The following is a 14,716-nucleotide window of genomic DNA, read 5'->3' on the forward strand; positions in this document are numbered from 1 at the left end:
CAAGAAGAAAGCACTTGTTACAATGCTGTATTTATTTTTTTTTTTTAACTATATACAGGTACATGTATACAAACACAGTAACTTTTTGTAATTCTTTATTCGAATTTCGTTCATTTTCATATCACAAAATTTACATTCTAAGAACAATGTCACTCTAGCATTATACAAAAAACAAAATTCCGTATACACAAACATTGTGCACAATAATGACAGTCTTACATTCTGACTCTTTTTTAACCAAAGACACGAAATCCGTTTTTTCGTCTTCTTTTTTTTGACACACATATTCTCGCAAAATGCCCGCCAAACGCTGATTCGATGGTTTGCTCAAGGCAACTGGGCATATTCCATTACTTGTTTCTTGATAAAAAAAAAGATAGACGCCATTTGCGAGAACACACACCACACACACACACACACACACACGCACACCCACACACGCCAACATGCACCCCCACCCGCCCTAGTGATGTGGAAGTGGTGGAGCAATAAAGAGAAAAAAACTCGCAATAACACATAACTCGCAGATACGGCAAAAGAGGAAAAAAATCATATCTCATCCTCAGCATGCATCATAAATATTCCCACGACATGATGACATTAACGAAACATACACAAACACACGAACCACGTGTGTGTGTGTGTGTGTGTGTGTGTGTGTGTGTGTGTGTGTGTGTAAACATGTAATGATGATACCAATACATGCTTCTTTATAGGTAACTGATGTAGAGTTCTCTTCGTCTTCACATCACTAACATGCTATTACTTGAAAAAGTAAATTACTTGAATAAAATTAATGTTGATGACATTTTATTTAATTTTGATATGATTTGATTTATTCATCTTCTGTATGGTATCATTTACTATTCCCTTTTCAGTAATATAATCAAACATTATATATACATACATGAAACTACACACTTTTTTTGTTTTGAGTACTAGTAGTCATTTCGAAACAAGATGAATACCATGAGATTGTATTGACTTGAGCTACTCTTCAATACTCCAACATGTGTAACATTTTCATGTTTGCAAGACATTTTCTCTCTCTTTTTTAATCCTTATTCAACTGTTTGCTTGTTTGTTTTTATTTTCTTAATGCCTCCAGTGTATGGAAAAAACGAACTGAGTGTACGGTCTTATATTAAGAACCGCAAATGTACATGATTCACTGGGGTATTCTTTTCATAAGGCTTTTCCTTAATTTCCCTTTAACATTGAATTTAATTCTTGAAACAGAGAGAACTATGAAGTTTGGCTGGGATTGTCCAAGCAGCTGTAAAGAAAAGGTCAATGATATTCCAAGTCAACAATCATCTAATCTTATAAAAAAAAAACAACAACAACAACAACTAACTAACAAGTAACTAGAGTTATGAGATGAACAACATCTCAAAATATAAAAATATAACATATTTTTGGTATATAATATTCGTCATGAGACGAACAACGTCTCAAAATACATAAAATGTGAAGAGGTCGTCTTTCATTCTACTCCGTGTAAAATACCTGACCATATTGCACTACTTTCTTTTCTTTTCTTTTCTTTTTTGGATGAAAATGTTTCTTGAAACATAAAAAGTCTGTTATATTTTGAATGACCATTATTATTATCTCTCCTGGCAAAAAAAAAAAAGAAAAAAAAAAGGAACTTAAGGCTGCGGTCACAACACAGAGCGGCAACCGACCGATTTGTAGCCTGCTCGGTCGCCGCTGTTTTTTGAGATGTCGAGCAGGCTGTAATACCCCAGCGATGCCCGAGCAATGCTCTGTCGATATCCCGTCAGTCAATTTTAGGCAAAATTCTGCGAAACATGGGGTCCTCTAGGCGCAGAGACTGAGCAGTCACCAAGCAATGCCCTATCGGCCACCGGCCACCGGCCACCGGCCACCGGCCACCGGCCACCGGCCGATTTTTATGACATCGCTCGGCGACCGACGGACGATCGATGGGTCATCTACCGGGTCTCGTAGGCGTACCGGCAGTCTCTGACGGAAATTTTTCACGAGCTACCTGGTTATATACTCTCTAAAATCAAGTGTAAATGTTCACTCTTCAAAGAGTGAATAACAGTAAAGAGTGAGTCTAGAGTGAAAATGGAGTGTTTCCTGAGGTCACTCCAAAATTAGTAAAAATGAACATTTTCACTCAAAAATCACTCCAATTTTGCTCTAAACTCAGTCTTTTCTGTTATTCACTCCTTCAAGAGTGAACATTTTCACTCATTTTTTAATTTTTTTTTTTTTTTTAATGGAGTAGACATGTACCAATGTGATTTGGCCATCCACAACAATGCTTTCGCTTTCCATATGAAAGAGCAACGAGGTCTACGATGTTCCTAATTTTACCTCAACGACCACGACAGCAAGGCTTCCAAGCCAAGTACTAAAGTTGTGAAGACATAAATACCTGAAATTTTGTATGCAAATTAACAAATAACTTTTCTTCTACCTTATTCTTCTCAAAATAGAATTTAATTCGCAATAATGATTTATTTGTACAGTAAACATATTTTTTGTTAAGTTACATATATTCAATGCATAGAGTTTATGTTGTGTGTCGTGAGAAGATATTTATTTCTTCTTTTCTTTTCTTTTTTTGGAATGTCATTCGCCACATATGCTTCGGTGATTATATTGTGAGATGCTAAGAGATATTGTAAAGCGAATGGGGAATATTGATTTGTTGTGCTATAGAACCTTAATCATTAACGAATTCATAAAGATAAAACTCGAAGTAAAAGATTAAAGAATTAAATTTTGAACTAGTAACCTCAGCTATGTGAAACCACAGATAATTAGAAATTAGGAAATCGAATAAAAGGAGGAAACCCAAGGTGAAAAAAAAGCTGTCATCACTTCTGTAGATTATGTTCCAAAATATCTATGTTTGGCTCTATATTTTTACTATCTTTTCCTATTCCTACTTGATTTCATATTTTCATTTTCCGTATCTCTTTTCATATATTACTTCTTCATTCAATATAGGCCTAAATGGGGTCTAGGGCAATTACCCCCTGGGCAATTACCCCGCACCCTTCCCCTGGCCCTAATCCTAATCCTAATCCTGAACCTAACCCTAACCCTAACCCAAACTCCTAACCCTAAACCTAACCCTAACCCTAATCTTTACTCTTACCTTACCACTTACCAGTATTTGGCCGGGGGGTAATTGCCCTCCGGGGGTAATTGCCCGGATACGGCCTAAATGAATTATAAAATAACCAAACCATATATTACTAAGCCTACACAACAACCCCAAACTTAAGCTTTCATCTCTTTCGCCCCAAAGTGGTTGTCCCTGTCTTCCATGTCCCCAGTGTTGCTAGCCAGTCGACTTCTAGCTGGGCTACCTACTGAGGATGTCAAGATAGAAGCTGCAGCTACATGTTTCTTCTTTCAAGGGTAGAAGTTAATGGGGCAATTTCCTTGCCTCTATCCCTCCCCTGCCTGTTCCAAACTACCCTGTCTCCTCTTCCCCATCTAGTCCCTTGGTTTTCTTCTAAGCTTTTGCCATTCTTATCTTTATTTTTTTTCCCTTAAATCGCTCGATGGCGACCACTCGATCTAGTCCCTTGGTTTTCTTAGGAACTGTGCTTTTGCATTTTCATTTTTACTATTTTTGTTCTCTAAATCGTTCGACAGCGACCTCTCGGTTAGGTCGGTGCCTGGACGGTTGCCATTCGGACACCGAGCGTATTTTGGGCAGCGAGTGAAAACTGGCCGCTGAAATCTTAACTCCGCGTTAAAACTTCGGCGGCGACTGACCCATGCCCTAAAAATCAGTGGTGCCTGGTCGGTTACTGGTGGGTCACCGGTCGGTGTCCGACCGAAATTGACTAAAAACTCTCCGACCGATCGTCGAGCATGCTGATTTTGGTGGTTGTGACCGTAGCCTTACAGTGATAGACAAAGATTTGATTTACCCCCAAATATGTACATTCATTGAATGAAGAAATTGTTAGAAGAATACATTGGTGAAGTTTAAGGAAAATCGGACGAAGCGTTCAGAGGTAATGATTTTTTTTTCCAGTTTTTGTTCAAAACCAAGTGCCATCATCGCTGGATAAAAAGCTACAAAAATAGAGTGACGTCACAGTAAGGCACGTCATTTTTTTTTTTTTTTGTACAACAGGAACCTTAGTTTTGATTTATACCAACTACCGTTATTATCATTGCGTGCAGGCCTACATAAATAATTTGTCTGTTTGCAATTGGCAAAGTACAATAATTCATGCTCTTGATATTAACAAAGTTATTTGACTCATTATGAGAAATGTGGAAAACTGGGTTGAATAGAACATAAACAAAATATGACAGAAGAAAGATACTTCCGTTAACGCAATATGTCAGTTATAAGTCGAAGGAATTTGCATTTTCATTTTTTTTTTAAATCAAGTAAATTTTGTACAATTCTCTTTGTATCGTCTACCTACTATGACGCCACCGATTATTGTAGCCTTCTTATCAATCGAGGACAGCCCAAACCCAAATTGTATAAAATTTCTATTTCACATCGAATTGTCTGATTTTCACCAAACTTCACGAATGTTTAGTCTGATTTCACTGAATGCTATTATGTCTGGGGTAAATTTCCCTTCAAAGTACCAACGTTCAGACTTGACAAGCTCCGAGGCCCTGTCTACCTTAGGGAGCAGTGATTAAAAAAAAAAATCAAGATATCACATTTGATTCATTATGTGTAGGTCTGTTGTATCACAAAACATCCTACCATATAAAATTTTTGCAATAACGCCTAAAATATAAGGAGATTTCAGTATTTTTCTCAATGAACCATAACTGTAGACGGTTTAGTCTGGAAACATTTTTATCATGACTATTTGTTGACATTTTGTGTACTTAGCATCGATTATACGGATTCAAATTTTTACAGTTGTTGTTTCTATCCCTAACTCACATTTTAGAACTATTTTAAAGCACTAATGCTGGGGTTTTGTTTCATCTGCAATGATAAATCATGCCTTTTATATAAGGATAACTGAACTGGTCCCTATAAACAGTTGAACTTGTGAGGGGAATTAAAGACAGTATAGGGCAGTGATAATGGTTATTCTTGTATTAATTTTCAGTATTCTAATTAGCCTCTCTTGCTAATTAGAAAAAGAACAGGCATTACAGCTATTCATTTTTTTAGAAAAACGTGTAAGAATAGTTTGAAATGAACATCATACCTCATGACTGGAAAAATGAGAGGTGATTGTCTTTAGAAATGAGAAGTTTATGTTATAATTATAAGATTATATTGAAAATAGTGTCAAGAGAAATGTACAAAGGAAAAGAAAGAAAGAAAGAAAGCAGAAGAGAAACATATACAATAACAATGATAGGGAGAGAGAGAGAGGGAGAGATGGATAAACAGCGAGCGTATATACGAGAGAATGATGCTCAATAAGCTCAATGCCGTAATACGATTTACGAACTGCATCAATTTCTTCCATTCCTTGTGTAATATGCATTATGGACTTCAACTTTGGCGACACGCTTTCCCATCCACGCAGCACGGTCCCTGGCCCCAGTTGCATTTCTCACATAGCGGACACTCATGACGGGGACCTTCGCGGATATCAGGGATATCGTTTCTGTCCGTTTTCCTTGTGATATTACGTTGACGGTATTCCATTCTATCAAGAAAAACAACAACAAAGAAAACATCAGAATATATAAGGCATCACAGGAAGTGAAGTAAACACATAAAAAACAGTGCACTTATAGACACACTACAGGTCACAGGCAAGCAGCGCTTTTGTACTTGCAATCCTTCTTGGTACTCTTTCTTCACTTGTTTGCCGCTGTACATCAGTCATGCTCGCATCTTAGTATTAAAGAATACAAATTTATTTTTTTCAGTTTTTTTTCCAATGCCATCAAACCTATTGACAAACTTTCCACCTGAATGTATTATTATACAAATAAAAAGAATAATAGCTAATGTCAAAGAACAAAATAGACGGATCTGAAAGAAATGTTCTTTTCTTAACATGTGTTATAATGCACATTGCACTACTCAATAACTTTTTTAAGCCGCTGGCTACCAAAAAGACTGCACTTGCACGCACACACGCACACATATTTATACGATATATATATATATATATATATATATATATATATATATATATATATATATATATATATATATGTATATGTATATATATATATATATATATATATATATATATACCTACAAATTTATTCATAATCATACATATCTGTAGTTGGTGTGGAAGTTCAAGTTATGTTTGCGTAATGAGGATCTCCTCGCCCCCTGGCTTTGCTTGTTCCAGTCTCTGCAATGCACACACTTTTTTTTTTCAATTGCAGGGGAGGATGAAATTATTAATCGGTCACTCATTAGTTTGTTTGTTAGTTTGTTTGTTTGTTATTCTCCTTCCCCATCTCGGAACTTCGCCCTTGAACAAGATCTGATTCGTATCTTGTAACTTAATGTTCTGCTCTTTTTTTCTTTTTCTTTTTTTACAATTCCTCTACATTGTTCAGTGATTGTGTTATTTTAATCATGTAAATTGTTGCAAATAGTGTGATTTTGTATAATTTTTCAATAAAACACAAATAAAAAAAAGGAGAAAATCTAGATGTGATTGGAGAACGAAGGACATAGGTGTACTATTTTTTTTTTTCATTGTAAAAGGTTACAAGGAATGAAAGTAGTTAATCACAACTCAGGATTGGTATGTGTTTGTTTGTTTGTTCGTGTGTGTGTTTTTAGGGGGGTAGGTTGATTATCATATCGTCTGTTAAAGACTTTCAAACCTGCCAATCGCTGCCTGCACGTTCATACAACTACTTAGTCCACTTCCTGGTGAGCTGAGATCGTATTGCTGGCGTTGAGGGCGTAAGCTACACCATCAAGACAGAGCCCTCTGTTAGGGCTCACACCTGGAAATAAATGGAACGTCCCTGACCCCTTCACAAAATCGTACCAAAGACACCAAAATAAATGAAGAAAAAAATTACAGGTCAGAAATGCAATTTTGAAAAAAAAAAAAAAAACTGAATAGCTGCAGATAATGAGTTTGAATTCCTCTACAAACTGCATTTTGGTTGGAAGATGGAAAAACTTTTCTCATAGAATTTGAAGGGACTATATTTCATTGGGTGCATGTACAGAAAAAAGGTGATTTTTTTTTTTTTTTTTTTTTTTTAGTAAAAAGAACTCATAGTCTGGCTTTGCAGACCCTTGGACAGAGTTTGAGCTGAAGAACCTGCCTTGGAAATTTGATGGATGAAAGGGTACAGCTCACTTATCCAGGTTAGTGAAGATGAAACACTTCATTACTCCGAGCTATTTTACAGAATTTTTTGAATTTTAACACACGTCTCTATGGGGAATTATTTACCCCTGTGAGCCCCATTCAGATTGCTAGTCAGATTTTTTTTTTTTCTAAGTGCATCAAGGACCTCCTTGAGTGCAAGCAGTGGTGGAGATGTAATTAAGATAAAAATCGGCCAGAATCTGGACTAATAACTACTATAATGTAAAGATAATTTCGGTGCTTCATGTCTAGTATACAGTTTATATATTATGCAAGGCGGTATGCTCTTCACGGCTCTCCTAAATCGACGAAAGGATTTCAAAGTTTTCTATAGCGGCAGAAGGAAACGAACATAATTCGATGAACAAAAGTCGGGGATTCGTTAGCCTCACCTTTTCAAGGCTACCGCTGTTATTTTTCGAAACTTGTCTTCCTTCATCTTCATGTTACAGGCTGTATCACAATTTCTGCACTTCTGTCTCCAAAAAATGACGTACTGAGAAGAAAAGTTTAGCAAAGACATATTTTTTAACTTCATCTTCCTCATTTTGCAATTCCCTGTTTGGGCTCCCGGAATACGAGAGAATTGGCAGATAGCTCAGACAGGGTGTCGTGCACAGTGTCCCGCTCATCTCATCCTTCTCTCACGCACTCTGTCCGACACTTTTGGTAATGTATATTATACAAGTCATCATTTGCAAAAGAGGAAGAAGTAGGATCACTTTCATCAGTGTACTGAAGAAGGACACAGGTCTTGATAGTATTAATGAACTGAGGACAGCCATGTTACATAGACAGGTTTGGAGGTGCAACATTGTTTATGGAACCCGAGTTGGCATAGGCTGAAGCCAATACATGCCCTCGAATTATTATTACTATTATTAGTAGTAGCATTAACTTCATCAGATGTCCAACAAATTTACCTCAGACTCGTTAGAACTGATCCGTTTTGATATTAAAGCTGATTCGAATGTTTGCCAATTTTCTGATGGGAACAAGCTTCTATAAGAACAAGCTGCTTATTAATTATAGGAAGAAGCTTCGAATAGGAATACGCTTTTAAAGGGAGCCGGCCTCTGATGGCAACCAACTTCTAAAAGAAACAAACTTCTGAAGGGAACAGGCCGCCAGTGGAAACAAACTTCTACAGGAAACATGTTTCTAGTGGGAACAAGCTTCCATGGGAACAAGCTTGTCATGGGAACAAGCTGTAATCGTGGGAATAAGTTTCTATAGGGAACATAAGCTCCTAATGGGACCAATATACAGTGTAACGATCGAGAGTCTGTGGACTTACTTCGTTTCGTGAGATGGGTCTAAAGTTGAAAAAAGCGTTTGTGTGATGACTGGTCCACTTATTCCCGCACTTCCCGCATTTCCCTTCTCCTTTTCCCTTGATGTCGATCTTGGCGTTCTTTATGGAGATATCTGCCAGCTTCAGTGATTGACTGTTCTCCCATGTAGCAATCTCCTCGAGAATGATTTGTATGTAGTCCATTCTGACGCCGATGAAATATCAATGCAAATTGTCAATTTTCTTCTGAAGCACCTTTGCCGAATTCATAGTCAACGCAAAATCGTATTCTATTCCGGCATAAAACCCAAAATTACAGCTGGAAACAAATTAGATTACTTCACAAACGTATAAGCACACACTCACACATTCACACACAAATATTTATGTCGAGATCGATAATCAGATATAATTATAACTTTATGAAAACAGGAAAAAGGATAAGGGATGAGAAAGTGTTGATATCACCATATTCTCATACATCTTCAGACGTTTGATCCTGGATCAAACTCAAAGTTGCGCTTGATTTTTATTGCCTTCGGAAGTAAGTTCTTTTATGAAAGTAACTACATTCAAAGGCAAAGTTAATTACGGGTATCTGCATTTGATTTCTCGAGTTGCCTTTAAATGCTAAATTTCTGGAACTGGGGCCTATGATGTGCCCTCATACATGACCTTCTTACAACGGACAACTATCGACTAGTCTATAGAGAACCACGTCACGGTATACTCAGAATTACGCAATTCTACGTCATTATTCAAGTGAATTTCAGAATGAAATAAAGGTAAATTATTTAATCTATGTGTCATTGAATTCGCCCACTCTCATATGGAAGAGCTTTTACATTCTTTGAAATGAAATCAACGATACCGATGCTTACTACTGAGTACGAGTATTGAGTGGAATATTTAAATCGTTAATCAAAAAGTACGAAATTTGACTATTCGATGACGTTGTTAACGGCTAAAATTCTTGTATCTGTCACTCCTTTTTCCCCGTCTGCGTTTTCACATTGTCTTTTGATTATTCATCGTCAGTGGCATACATTTCCATGATACTTTTCATGAATATTACAAAAAAAAAACAAAATCTAAGACATCACAGACTATTCCGATGTATTAATAGGGCCTATGTGTTTTCGACTTCTGGAGAAAATTAAATCAAATTGTAAATTACATTTACATCTCTAACTGTCGTATAATTTTCCCCCTATTCAATTCTGCATGTGTCTTTTAACAGTTGCCCCTCGCCAAATCAATTTCTTAGATATCATTATGGGAGCTGACAGTCAATGCACATAGTCACACATCAATTATCCGTTCTGTTGCTTTTGTCTGACAGTGCACCAGTTTCGCGGCGATTTAAGGTATAAGGCTATAAGCCCTAAATAGTTGTAAGGTACTATTATGAAAACATCAATGCTCCCCGTTTCCGTTGTAATGTAATAAAAATAATGTAGGGCCTGATATAAATTTTGCTCGGAGATATTTCAGTTTTCAAAAGAATAACACATGGTAAACTTTAGTTCTCGTAAGCCAAGGGTGAAACACCGCCAACTCTGTATAATTTGCCATTTCCGTTATACGTCGGCTAGTCTGTCTCTTCCTCGTAACAAAATAAACTTACTTCTTTGCTGAAGGCACGTTCTGGTTGGAACAGCTCATCGAGATGTCATCTTTTGCCACAGATTGTCCCAACTCCTCCGTGGTCACCTTAGCAAGAAGAACAGAATCAGCTGTCAACGAAGAAAGAAAGTAAAAGAAGAAGAAGAAGAAGAAAAAGAAGACGACGAAGAAGAAATTTTATTGCTGTTACCAATATGCAAATAATGAAGATGATGATAGTAGTACAGTGAAACCCCGTTATAACGAGTTCGGTTATAACGAGGAACCGCTTATAACGAGGTGATCGCGTCGGTCCCGTTTTCCTTTGCGTGTAAACCTATGGCAGAACGAATCGGTTATAACGAGTTCGGTTACAACGAGATTCCGGTTATAACGAGGACATTTTCGGCGCATCATGATAAAAAAAAACATAAGAAATTTGATCGGATATAACGAGGTACCATTTCTTGACTTGCCGCTTTTCAAACACGAGACAAATGAAACATTGAAAATCGAATTCACGCTATCCATGTCTTTCCCGTTTTGCAGAGAACGGTTCCTTTCATATTTTCTTCTCGCAAACCACGCAAAAAAACACATTAATACCATTCGATGTTCCTACTAAAACTTAATAATCACTTGATTTTCTTTTTCGCGAGATCACACGCGTGCGTAATGTTATAGGTCAGACCACAGCGCAACAAGGGAAAAAAGATAACGCACTCAAACTTTTCATGTAGCGACACTCGTGGCAAATATGGAAATTGGAATGCGTGTGCAACTCAACATATCCTTTCCATTTGTAGTCCCGACTTCCAGTTCTTTTGCTGGTCAGCAAATACGAGTGTATGATTATAGCCGAAATAATTAATGAAATCGCGATCTCGCCTGGTGACAGTAGCGTAAAAATAGTTGAATAACGCAATCCTGTCGCATTTTTTTTTTTTTTTTTAAGAACGGATGTATACAATGGGAAGGGATTTTCGGCAGATGATGAAGAACGCATCTTTAATCCTTTCGGGGGCAACGATAATACATTGTATGAGATTACAGCCGAAATGATTCATGAAATCATCGCATTCCCGCTGGGCACCAACAGCGTAAAATAACCTCGCAAGTTACGGTAAACGACTCACGAATGCTACTCTGAAATCATCGCGATCTCGCCGGATGACAGTAGCGTAAAAATAGTTGAATAACGCATGTTTAGCTACTTAATCGTTGTTCAGAAGAAGAAACAAACGTATTTAACAATTTGAATAGATCTGGGTTTGTTCATTATCACAATTTTAACAACGCATTTCAAATTGAAGATTTTTCTTTCTTTCAAAATGGTCTACGAGTAACAGATTTGCGTAAAAAGGATCACAACCTTCTAAATTCAATCCTGTCGCTTATTTTTCAAGCACGGATGTACAGAACGCGAAGAGATTTTCGGAAGAAAATGAACAACGCATCTTTAATCCCTTCGGGTGCAACGAACATACATTTAATACAGCCGAAATGATTCATGAAATCATCGCATTCCCGCTGGGCACCAACAGCGTAAAAATACCCCGCAAGTTACGCTAAACGACGCACGAATGTTACTCTGAAATCATCGCGATCGCGATCTCGCCGGTTGACAGTAGCGTAAAAATAATTGAATAACGCATGTTAAGCTACTTAGTCGGTGTTCAGAAAAAGAAACAAACGCATTAAACAATTTGAATAGATATGGGTTTGTTCAGTGTCACAATTTTAACAACGCATTTCACAATGAAGATTTTCTTTCTTTCAGAATGGTCTATGAGGAACAGATTTGCGTAAAAAGGATCACAGCCTTCTAAATTTAATCCTGTCGCTTATTTTTCAAGAACGGATGTACAAAACGCGAAGAGATTTTCGGAAGAAAATAAACAACGCATTTTAATCTTTTCGGGCGCAACGATCATACATTGTATAAGAATACAGCCTAAATGATTCATGAAATTATCGCATTCCCGCTTGACACTAACAGCGTAAAAATACCTCGCAAGTTACGGTAAACAACGCATTTTATACAATGTGATTTTAATATAATATAGGCCTATACTTCTCAAGAACATAACGTGCACTATTATGCGAAGAGATTTTCGGAAGAAAAATAAAGAATTAACCTATTTCAACCCCGACTTTTTCGCCTATTACACAAATAATTTCCCTTCATTCTCTCGATAATGATGATCCATAATTGTGTAATAACAACGCAAAGAATGTTCTCAACTTTCATTGTTGGGTATATTATGACGTCGTGCTTTTGTTTTTCTTTGTTTTTGATGCGTACGGTTATAACGAGGTACCGGTTATAACGAGGTAATATCGCCGGTCCCACGGACCTCGTTATAACGGGGTTTCACTGTAGTAGTAGTAGTAGTAGTAGTAGTAGTAGTAGTAGTAGTAATAATAACAATGATAATAATGTTACATATATTACTACTAATAATGATACAATGTAACCTTTATTCCTATGATGTGAAAAAAGGGTGAACAAAATATCGGCCATAACTAACAACAGCTAACTTCATCACTACAGCTACTAAGCTTGTGAGCCTTCTCGCATTTTTTTTTTTCAAAAGTAAAACAAAAAGAATGAGTATTATGCACATTAGATTAAAAAAAAATGTTTTTCTGTTACTCTTTTAAACGATACCTAATCATTGTTGTGTACAGTTGGTCCACGCGCAGACCTATTGTGAGCACGTGACACTCATGACAATGACTCACAGTCACAGGCTAATCTACTAGGATGTATCTAGTAATATGGCTTTAAGAGGTAGATACTATCTATATCTTAATATCATTATTTTAATTTTAGAAAAGCAGGAGTGCATATTATACCCTGGGCTAAACAATTAGAAATACTGGGGCGCCACCTACGTCAAGAATTATATGCTAAGGGAAGAGATTTTTTGCCAAGATTAATATTGAGCAGACTTAAAGATCTGCTTTCTCTCCTTGCCATCCTCATCGGTTATTATAGTCATAGGTTTACACCAGGTTATCGCTGAGTGGGATACCAATTATGTTTATGAAAATTAGACCTGTCTACTTAAATGAATGAATAAATAAATTAGCACTTATGAGGAAATCGTGCTTTTTTTGCCATATCAAAGGTGTACATTCTCCATGCCGACGAACTTTTTTCTTTGTTTCTGTTGAGTGTAAATAACTTTGGTTCGGGGAAAACAACGACACGCATGCGAGCTCATTAACTTTTTGGCAGGTTCATTCATGATTTCAAATATTTTTTCACTTAATCTGCACTACTTACTAAGAAAATTATTTTGTGGCTGTACTGAACTTCAAGGATCAATCATGTCAATATCGAATGATTTATCCAAGGCTTTTCCTTTTGCCTTGAAGACGCTGACTGGTGAATTGTTGATTAGTGGCCCAACGGAAACCATAAACATTGCCCACAGCTCAGTGTAGATACACTTTGGGGAGCATTATGATACTTCGTGTATAGTGTGTAGCTTACTTGTCCTAAACTGCGTTCTTTTCTGCCACGTTAGGGTAGCATTTCGTCCTAACATCATCCCTTTTGTCCAATGTTTAATAGACACCATCTGGGACTGTTCCTAATCCGACCTTTTGTCGAATGACAGTCCGAGCCTTTCTATCCTTAATCATTCCTCACTCAGTAACTAAACAGATGAATTCAGAGATCAAGAAATACATAGAAAGATATCATATGATGATGAGTACATCACCATATTCACAAACATCTAGTGCGCATGCTGCACGCACACAACACTGGTCATAACTCTTGTCTCCCACTACGTGCCATGTATTGCAAAAATTTAGTAGAACCTCTCTTGTGAGAAGCAAACCCACGTTCAATATCCAATGAGATCGTCGGCCAAATCATGCCATGCATATGCTGACGGTCTCCTGCTTCCTTGTTGAATCAAATGCCCTGCCATATTATGATTTATTCAACAATGGGTATTTCATAAGAATTGTGCTATAATTATAGCCCTATAATATGAGATTTGACTATTGCTTCGTTCCTTTGTTATTCAATTTTTAGCTTCGTTTAATTCTCTACAACAGTGTAATTCTATTTTGTTTTGACTTGAGAAGCAGAATGCCAACAATAAACATGATGAAAAATAACAAATGCATAGGTAAGATACAGACATTGATGAATACATAAATAAATACAATACACGAATATGAATAGATTGGACATGTTGGAATGAGCTAAAGGCCCGGTCCCACTGCACTTACGGATGCAAAGAGGATGTAAAGCGTACAAAAAATCTTGTCATCCGTTGGAAAACGCTACGAATCCGCTGTGTACCCATCGCATATGTGTTTCATCCGCTCTATCCATCGAGCATCCGTCCACTGTGATTTCAAAAAAGTTTTAAGCTGCTTAAAACTTTTAGAACGGATGAACTTTCCGCTGTGTACGATGTAAATCCGCGACACACGAGCAACAAACGTTGTATGTCCGTGCGGCATCCCTTAAACGTCCGCTGCATCCTCTCTTCAT

The sequence above is a fragment of the Diadema setosum genome, chromosome 14 (genome assembly GCF_964275005.1).
Source record: "Diadema setosum chromosome 14, eeDiaSeto1, whole genome shotgun sequence".
Lineage (NCBI taxonomy): Eukaryota > Metazoa > Echinodermata > Echinoidea > Diadematoida > Diadematidae > Diadema > Diadema setosum.